The sequence below is a fragment of the Papaver somniferum genome, chromosome 2 (genome assembly GCF_003573695.1).
Source record: "Papaver somniferum cultivar HN1 chromosome 2, ASM357369v1, whole genome shotgun sequence".
In the NCBI taxonomy this organism is placed as follows: domain Eukaryota; kingdom Viridiplantae; phylum Streptophyta; class Magnoliopsida; order Ranunculales; family Papaveraceae; genus Papaver; species Papaver somniferum.
In genome coordinates, this window is record NC_039359.1 from 85,551,107 (window position 1) to 85,559,364 (window position 8,258).

The 8,258-nt window shown below is 34.6% G+C and overlaps 1 long non-coding RNA gene across 3 annotated transcripts; it reads left to right on the top strand.

Annotated features, from left to right (window-relative positions):
- The first annotated feature begins 331 nt into the window (after window positions 1-331).
- On the top strand, window positions 332-6,737 carry LOC113353659. 3 transcript variants are annotated; one of them, XR_003361448.1, is made up of 7 exons: window positions 332-486; window positions 1,088-1,245; window positions 1,333-1,480; window positions 5,102-5,218; window positions 5,797-5,925; window positions 6,045-6,331; window positions 6,433-6,737. It is a non-coding gene; the product is annotated as an uncharacterized LOC113353659 (long non-coding RNA). The 3 variants fall into 3 exon arrangements; XR_003361449.1 differs by having other exon boundaries at window positions 1,088-1,226; XR_003361447.1 differs by having other exon boundaries at window positions 1,088-1,480.
- Window positions 6,738-8,258: the final 1,521 nt, after the last annotated feature.

Here is an 8,258-nt window from a genome sequence, read left to right on the forward strand (position 1 = left end):
TGATTTGGTATGACTAGTTTTGATGAATTAGTGTAACCGATCCTAAATAAATCTGTGGGTAATCTGCATCTGGTTCGTATCACCCGCTAATCCACGGATGTAAAATCCACGAATAATTAGGCCGGACACGGTTGGATTTTCCAAATCAGCAACTTTAACGGATTGGGCGGATGACCCCTAATCCGCATCGGTCCGTCCGTTACTCACCCCTGGTTGGAAGGCCACCTATAACATGGGCCTTGAAACTTTGTCATCTGAATATCAGGGTCCAGATGTCCATCAGGGTTTAAGAGGGGGTATCCCAACATTAGAAAGTAGCGCGCAACAACTCGATTTTTCCTCTTTCTCTCTCTCTCTCTCTGTCTGAACTCTGAAATATTGTTTTCTAAAATTATGGAAGATGTGATCGGGAGAGTAGCGGGATCTTTACTGACGTCTTTATTAAGGGAGGAATTTCAGCTTCCTAACTATCCGTCGATGGTAAAAGTAAGCATCTGTTCTTTTAATTTTTTGGTTAGGGTTTAACCAAATGTTCTAAAACCTGATAATAATTATAGATGTTAAATCAACTTTAAATGGTTTCATAAGAATCATCTGATTTGAACTCTACTCCACAACAATTATCTAGAGGCTACGTTAGATGGAAACTTAGTTTTACTTAGTGATTCACCAATTTGGTCTACTAATTTAGCTTCAGATACTCTGAATACAACTCAAGTAGTCCTTGGTGATAATGGAAATCTTGTTTTAAAAGATGGGTCTAATCCATCAACTGATGCTTGGGTTCCTGCTGGAAAAATTGGTTACAATAATAAAACAAGCCAAACTCAGAAACTTATTTCATGGAGAAATCGAGAAGGTCCAACCAAGGGATTGTTCAGCTTAGAGTTTGGACCAAATAGAAGTGAGTATTATATAGTATATCAGAACAGTTCCGAACAAATTTGAAAAAGTGGGGAGTGGGATGAAAAATCAAAAACTTTTGCTTCAATTCCTGAGACGAGATTAAATTCCTTTTTCATTAATCATCCTATATTTTAAGTAGGATACTCATTTGTTGTATTGTAACCTTTTATTGCATCTACAGGACTGTAGGAAAGACATTGAGAAGGCTGGGAATGATATTCCAGATAAGATTAAGAACGAGAACATGTTGAGATTGTGCTGGACTCTAGTTTATGGACCAAATATTCAAGATATTAAGAAAGGGCTATTGAACCTTGAGGGTGAAATAATAAAATTTATGTATAAGCAATTCCCTTTTTTTTTGTCAATCCGACATTTAAATAACTATACTTTATATGCTAGAAAACTGAACAATTGTTTTTGTAGAGGCTTTGATTGGTGAAATTTGCTCGAGGCTTTGATTGGTGAAATTTGCTCGAGGCTAAAGAGGGATAAAGTTTATCTTATCTCAGTTGGATATTACGGACTCAAATCATATGACGGAAGCTTGACGAATCTGAAATTATGTTTAGAGGTTTGATCTCTTTTCTTTTCATGTTATTAATTTGAATATATGTTTGGAATTGGATGTTTATTTGGACCAAAGTTTCAACCATGTAGAATATTTTTTAGAATCTTTCCCTCAGAAACACTAGTGATACCCCATGTTAGTTGGAAAAGTGGTTGAAATTCAGTTTGTGTGAATTTTTGAGAAGAACACGAAAATTTTGATATATCTACCCCTATCCGATAGTCCAGTATGATCGTGGGAACTGGGAATGTAATACAACTGACATAACTGTAAATGGAAAATAAAAACTCTCTTAAAATCGTGGCATTTAATTAAAAGAAAAACCTCTAAGATTCTCGTTCTTCGCAGAGAAAAAAATCATATGAAAGACCCTAAGGAAACAATAGAACCGTTGATGGCAGTCGATCAAATTAGGGCATTATATTTATCATGATTTGATGATCATTGATCAAATTCTTGCGACTCGGATTGCTGGTGGAGCTCCGGTAAGAATTATGGCTAATCAATCAGCTTTTTATGTTGCTTGGTTGCTTGCGACTTGGACTGGTGGAGTTGCAGTCACTCTTCATATGGAGATTGGAGAGATATGTCCATTTGTTGTTACTTAATAGGCTATCAAACTTGTGTGCACTTCTCACTGCAAGTACTCATTTTGATACTCATAACCTGGACAATATTAGATGAACTTATAACCTGATTGGTAATGTTGTCAAAAGCACAATGGTTGTCAGCTTTTATCTTCATGTCGAGTGTTATAGATAACTGTAGTACAATATAAGGAGTTAGGAATTTCTCCAAACAGTCTGTAGAGGGGATAAAGTTGTATGTATACATCAATTTGTGATCATCATATGGTAGTTCCACAGAAATTACATTTTCTTTTTTGTGAAGTTTGTCACTGATTGGGGTACTCAAACTGTTGTATAATTGTTGGGAAATATAAGTACCAAAGTTTCTTGTAGCTTATAAACTAATAGTTAATGTTGTTAAAAGCATGATTGTTAATGGTTGTCTTGTAAGCTTTATCAGGTGATAATCTTCATGTTGAGTGTTATATAGATAAGTACCTTTCTTATGCTACAATTATCTTTTAGTTTAGGCATGATTGTAGTCTTTTATCAAGGTCAAATACAGTGGGAGGCCTTGAATTGTAGATCCAACAACACACATCAGTTTGGGATCATCATGCTGTAGTTACATGTTTGTTTTTTTTAGTAAATTTGTCACTGATTGAGGTTAAAAAACCGTTATATAATTGTTGGAAATCTATTGTCAAAGTTTTCTTGTAGCTTTACTTTTGTTTGCTTTGGGGATAAATGGCCAAGCCAGTAGGTGAAATTAGAACCTGATTGTTAATATTATCAAAAGCACAATGGTTGTCAGCTTTATCAGTTGATATCTTAGCGTTGAGTATTATGTTTTAGGTAACTGCCTTTCTTATGCTTCAGATACCTTTTAGTTTTGGCATGACAGTAGTCGTTCTATCATATGTGTATGCGTGTATGTCCAATGGTGTACACTGAAACTTCTGAATATCAACCACCTTTAAAGTAGAGGCAAGTGCTGTGAAAATTAAGGGATTTTTTGTGTATGAGTTAACATGTGGATGGAAGATACATACACAAATGATACTGTGAAAGCAGAACAATATTAGATCTGTTTGTTTGGTCGCTAGTTATCTGCTATTCTGCCATAAACAGTGTGTTGTGGTTAGGAACTTTAGGTTATGTGGAGCTCTTTTGACTAAGAAGCTTACGAATTCAACTTTGACCAGTACTAGGATAAGGCTGAAGCTGCAATGAAAAGCTCATGCATAAGTTATATGGACAGCAGTTCCAACTCTATGTATTTCGAAAATGGTTTCCAGTTTGGCAATCATGAAGGAAGAATAGTTTCATGCAGTTTTTAGATATTGAGATATGTTGCTGATAAGAATTTGTGTTAGAATAACATAAACTTCTGCATTTCAATACAATTTTGTTTGTTTTGCATTTGTATGTATTCATAGCAATGAGAACAACTTATGCGTCCATATTTCCATATTTATTTTTCTATAATACATAGGGTTTAGGATTTAGGCAGTGGATTAATCTTCGTTTCTTTGTTTGTTTTTGCGTAATTTAGGGTAACACTTAGGGTCGTTGTTTCTCATAATTGAATTGATAAAGGGTTCTGTACAGTATAAGGAGTTCAATTTGTAGCTTAATGAGTATTGTATCGTTTAATAGAGGATAAAGGTGCACCCCAACAATTTGGGATCATCATGTTGTAATTAGGCGAGTTTGTTTTATTTTGTTTTCTTTTGTGAAGTTTGCACTGATTGAGGCAGTTAAAGTTTTCATGTAGCTTAACTTTTGTTTGGTTTGGGGATAAGTGACCAGGTATCCTCGCCAGTAGTTGAAGCCATAACCTGATTGCTAATGTTGTAAAAAAAAAGCACAATGGTTATCGGCTTTATTGGGTGATGTGTTCATGTTGAGTGCTGTAGGTAATTACGTATCTTATGCTACAGTTACCTTTTAGTCTAGGTTATGATGGTAGTCGTTTATAAGGGGTATATGCTTGTATGTGCAGTGATATTCACAGGAAATTCCCAAAATATAAGCCTCCATTAGTGTTGAGACAAGTACTGTCAAAATAAGGGCTTTCTGCGTATGAGTTAAATTGCAGATGGAAGTCTTAGTATCTACACGCAAGAATCACACTGTAAAAGAAGAGCAAAATTTTATTTGTTTATTTGTTTTGTCACTAGTTATCTACGAATCTGCCATAAACAGTGTGCTTTTGTTAGGAGTTCAGGTTATGTAGAGCTCTTTTGACTAAGAAGCTTACTGTACCAACTAACTTCAACTTTGATCAAAAGGTATGGGACCTAAGATATGATTGAAGCTTCTATGAAAAACTCATATATGAGTTCTATGGACAACACTTCTAAAATGTATTTAGAAAAAGTGTTCCAGTCTGAGAATCATGAAGGAGGAATAGTCTCACCTTTCATGCCTTTTTGTTGCTTTAGTGGTGGTAAAATATATTGCGTTAGGATTGCATACACTTCTGTATTTCAATGCCAAATTAATCGTTCTATATTGTATTTGTATCCGTAATGATGATTTTCCACTCTCACAAAAAAAAAATCTCCATTCTAGTATTTGTACTCATTTGTTGTTACTTAATAGTTGGTCTGTTTAGAGGATTCTTTTGATACTCATTTTGAATTTGGAATGTACAGTGGCTAGCATTTTCTTAAATTATTTCTTCTCTTATTGTTTATCTGACATAATAATCGTTCATGTTTCTTCTCTTTGCACCTGATCATTTTGTTTTTCTATTATAACATCTTGGTATTTATGACATGATTCCCACTTTACTCCAATATCTATTCTTTGATCAATTGCATAAGAAACAACCCCCTTCCCACTCATATAAACAGAACGTAACCCTTTGTTTCAGGGGATGAGTAGAGGCGAAAAAACTGAATTAGGGGATCTGAAATTATTATCGTTTAAAATACCCTTTGTTTGGTTTTCAATATACTTACAGTATACGAGTGTATATGTATATAAACGAGAGATATTCTAGACCTGAATTGGTCCTAGCTGATCTGTTTGTCAATTTGATTTGTAGATTGCACCGGATTTTAGGCAAGCTTTGACCCTGCAGAAAGTAATACTAAATCGAAGCTCATCTTTCCGGTTCCTCAATGGGACAGATCAGATCCCATGCTATCGTGATATGATACTTGTAAGTGTTCGTCTTCCATGTTATCATTTATTCAGTATGTATGGCTCAGATTTTGTTAATTGGTTCTGTTTCTTTTGATATAGAAGCTTTTAGTTGACATTTCCATGATTTTATAGTTTGTTTAATTATTTGTTTTCTCTTTTCTCTTGTCTTCCTTGATTATATTGACTAAGTAAATTTTCACTGGCAAACATCTATTATGAAAAGCCTTCACTGGCAAGCATCCATCCTGTCTATTTTTGGAATGATTTTGTCTTGTTGTCTGTTTTTATCACACTGTATTATCCAGGGGCAACTAGCCTTCTTTGCCAAAGTCTTGATGACCAGTTGTGTATGGTTTGACAGATTTCTTGATTGTAAGTTGCCATGTAGTTGCTAGTTCTCTCTTTATATGGTGAAATTTAGGTTTTTGCTGAGGCTAGTTATCTGTTCTCTTTATATAAGCTAGTTGCCTTGTGAAATTTAGGTTTGCCTAGGATGTGTACTTGGCTCTCTTTAAACTATTGAGTTGAACAAGAAGGATTTTTTTTTGTCCGAGTTCGTATTGTTGTATTCTGAACTTTATTATGCGTTTACAGGATTGTGAAAAAGATATCGCAGATGCACATATGATGAGGTGACGGATGAAAGCATAATGAAGTTGTGCTGGGCACTTGTTCACTCAAGACAACCAGAGGATGTCCAGCGGGGACTAGATATGCTGGAAGGTAAGATACGAAAATTTCAGAGCATTCTTTGTGTGTACAACCTGAATATCCGTCTTGCAAAATTATGCAAAACTAAATATTGTCCTTGTTATTTACTAACTGAAACACTGTTATTATAGGTTATGTTGGTGTTAGGTATTTGCAAGCCCAAAGGTCCGAGATGTTCTATCTTCTTGCAGTTGGATATTATAGAATTGGAGAATTGATGTTTAGTTGGCAGTGCTTGGACCAGTGCTTGGACTCAAGTTATTACAATTTTGATTGGTGGAAATATAGTCTTTCCTCTGGAAATTTAGGTCTAACTTGGTCTTAACTGATCTTTGTCAAAATGAATTTGATTTTTAGATTTCTCCAAACTTTGAGCAAGCTTCAAGCCTGTTGGTGAAAGTTGAAGGTCAGAACCGAAGTAAGTGTTATTATTGTCACCTTTTAAGTTTGAGAGCTTAATAATGTGTTTTCCATTTACTTTATTGAAGAATTTCTAAAAATTGTTTGAAATGAACTCAGATTTTGGGCTTGGGCGCTTCATCACTAGTATTGGCTTTAATCTTTTGGCCGGTGGTCCCAACTCTTACAGCTTTACGTAGGAGATGATATATATGTGTAGGTGTTTTGATATGAGTATGTGTTTTTAGTGCCATCAATGTAAATGAAGTTCGTAAAGAGGTACTACATATTTTGCAATATTGTCTGGTAGTTAGTAGATTGTTACATTGACATGTTTATTTTGCTACGGAAATATTATGTATGTTTGGAGTTGATACTTGATAGTGGAGTTGGTGACCAACTGTTGGTCCAAGATTACTTAAAAAGTTTTTTTGTCTGTATTTCTTCAAATTAAAGCCTAGTAGAAAGAGTGATTACTGGAACCTAGTTAGCAATTCGACGGATTTTAACGTGTCGATCGTTACTGAACTGAACGGGCATCCAATTAAAATTGCAAAGTCAGTTTGTGTATTGTGGGATTTCCGAACTATTTGTGTTTTATGCGATCCGAACAAGAAACGGCCGCCTTGATTCGGCCCAATTAATCCTGTTTCTAGGCCCAAACCATCATTTCTATCTTTCTTTTGTGTTTTTCAAAAAGTTGTTGACACATACACTTCACTCTAATCAATTAGGACAACTTTTGATATCGGGAGGTGTTTTCTAGTGCCATCGATGAAAAGGAAATTCGTAAAGAGGTTCTACATATTTTGCAATATTGTCTGGTAGGTAGCAGATTGTTACATTGACGTGTTTATTTTGCTATGGAAATATTATGTACGTTTGGAGTTGAAACTTGATAGTGGAGTTGGTGCAAGATTCTTTAAAAAGTTCTTTGTATGTTTTTCTTAAAATTAGAGCCTACTGGAAAGAATGATTCTAGGTAGACTGGAACCTAGTTAGCAATTCGTCGAATCATTCGTGATTTTTTTCGTTACCGAATGGAACGATCATCCAATTGAAACTGCGAACTCAGTTTGTGTATTTTGTGAGATTTCCGAAGTATTTACGTTTTAAGCAATAAACGGCCGCCTTGATTCGGGCCAATTAATTCAGTTTTAAGGTCCAAACCATCAGTTTTTTTCTTTCTTTCGTGTTTTTAAAAAGTTGACATTGAGAGAGTCGAAGTACGTACTAATACTAACCTATAACTCACTGCACTAGCTGCACTGCACTGAGCCAACTTGTTTTTTTGAGGATAACGACACATATTTATAAAATATATCTTGTATTTGTTACACAAATCAAAACCCTCTGAAGTGATTTCTTAACATTCAATATGTTCTTCATATTTAATACATGGTGAATTTTATATCTCGAATTCATATCTCTAAATAAATTATACACGTACGTATGTCGTTTCGAATTACTGTCGAATAATTGAATTTAGCTTTTATGAATCCGAATATTACACGTACGTTTGCCCTTTAATGTAGGGGTGGGACTTGGGTTGGGTTAACCCATCCAACCCATGCCCAACCCGAACGTTGGGCGGATATGGGCAATGTATTTCAAAATTTTGGACAAGCATGGGCATAAAATTTATAAACCCGAGTTAAATTTGGGCAAGCATGGACACAGATAATTCTAACTCAAGCAACCCGCCCAACCCGAAATATCATGATATAGTTATACAAAAATATTTTTATAATTGGTATTATTATCTATCTAGAGTAATTTTAAATATTATCTTCAAATCTAATAATGAAAATATAAATTATATCTATCTCATTAATCACTCAATATGAAAATAAATTATATTTTAAGTATAAATAATCTTCAGTTATTTGGAAATTGGAGATATATGGAGCAATTAAATCTTATTATTACTAAAATTTGTTTAATCA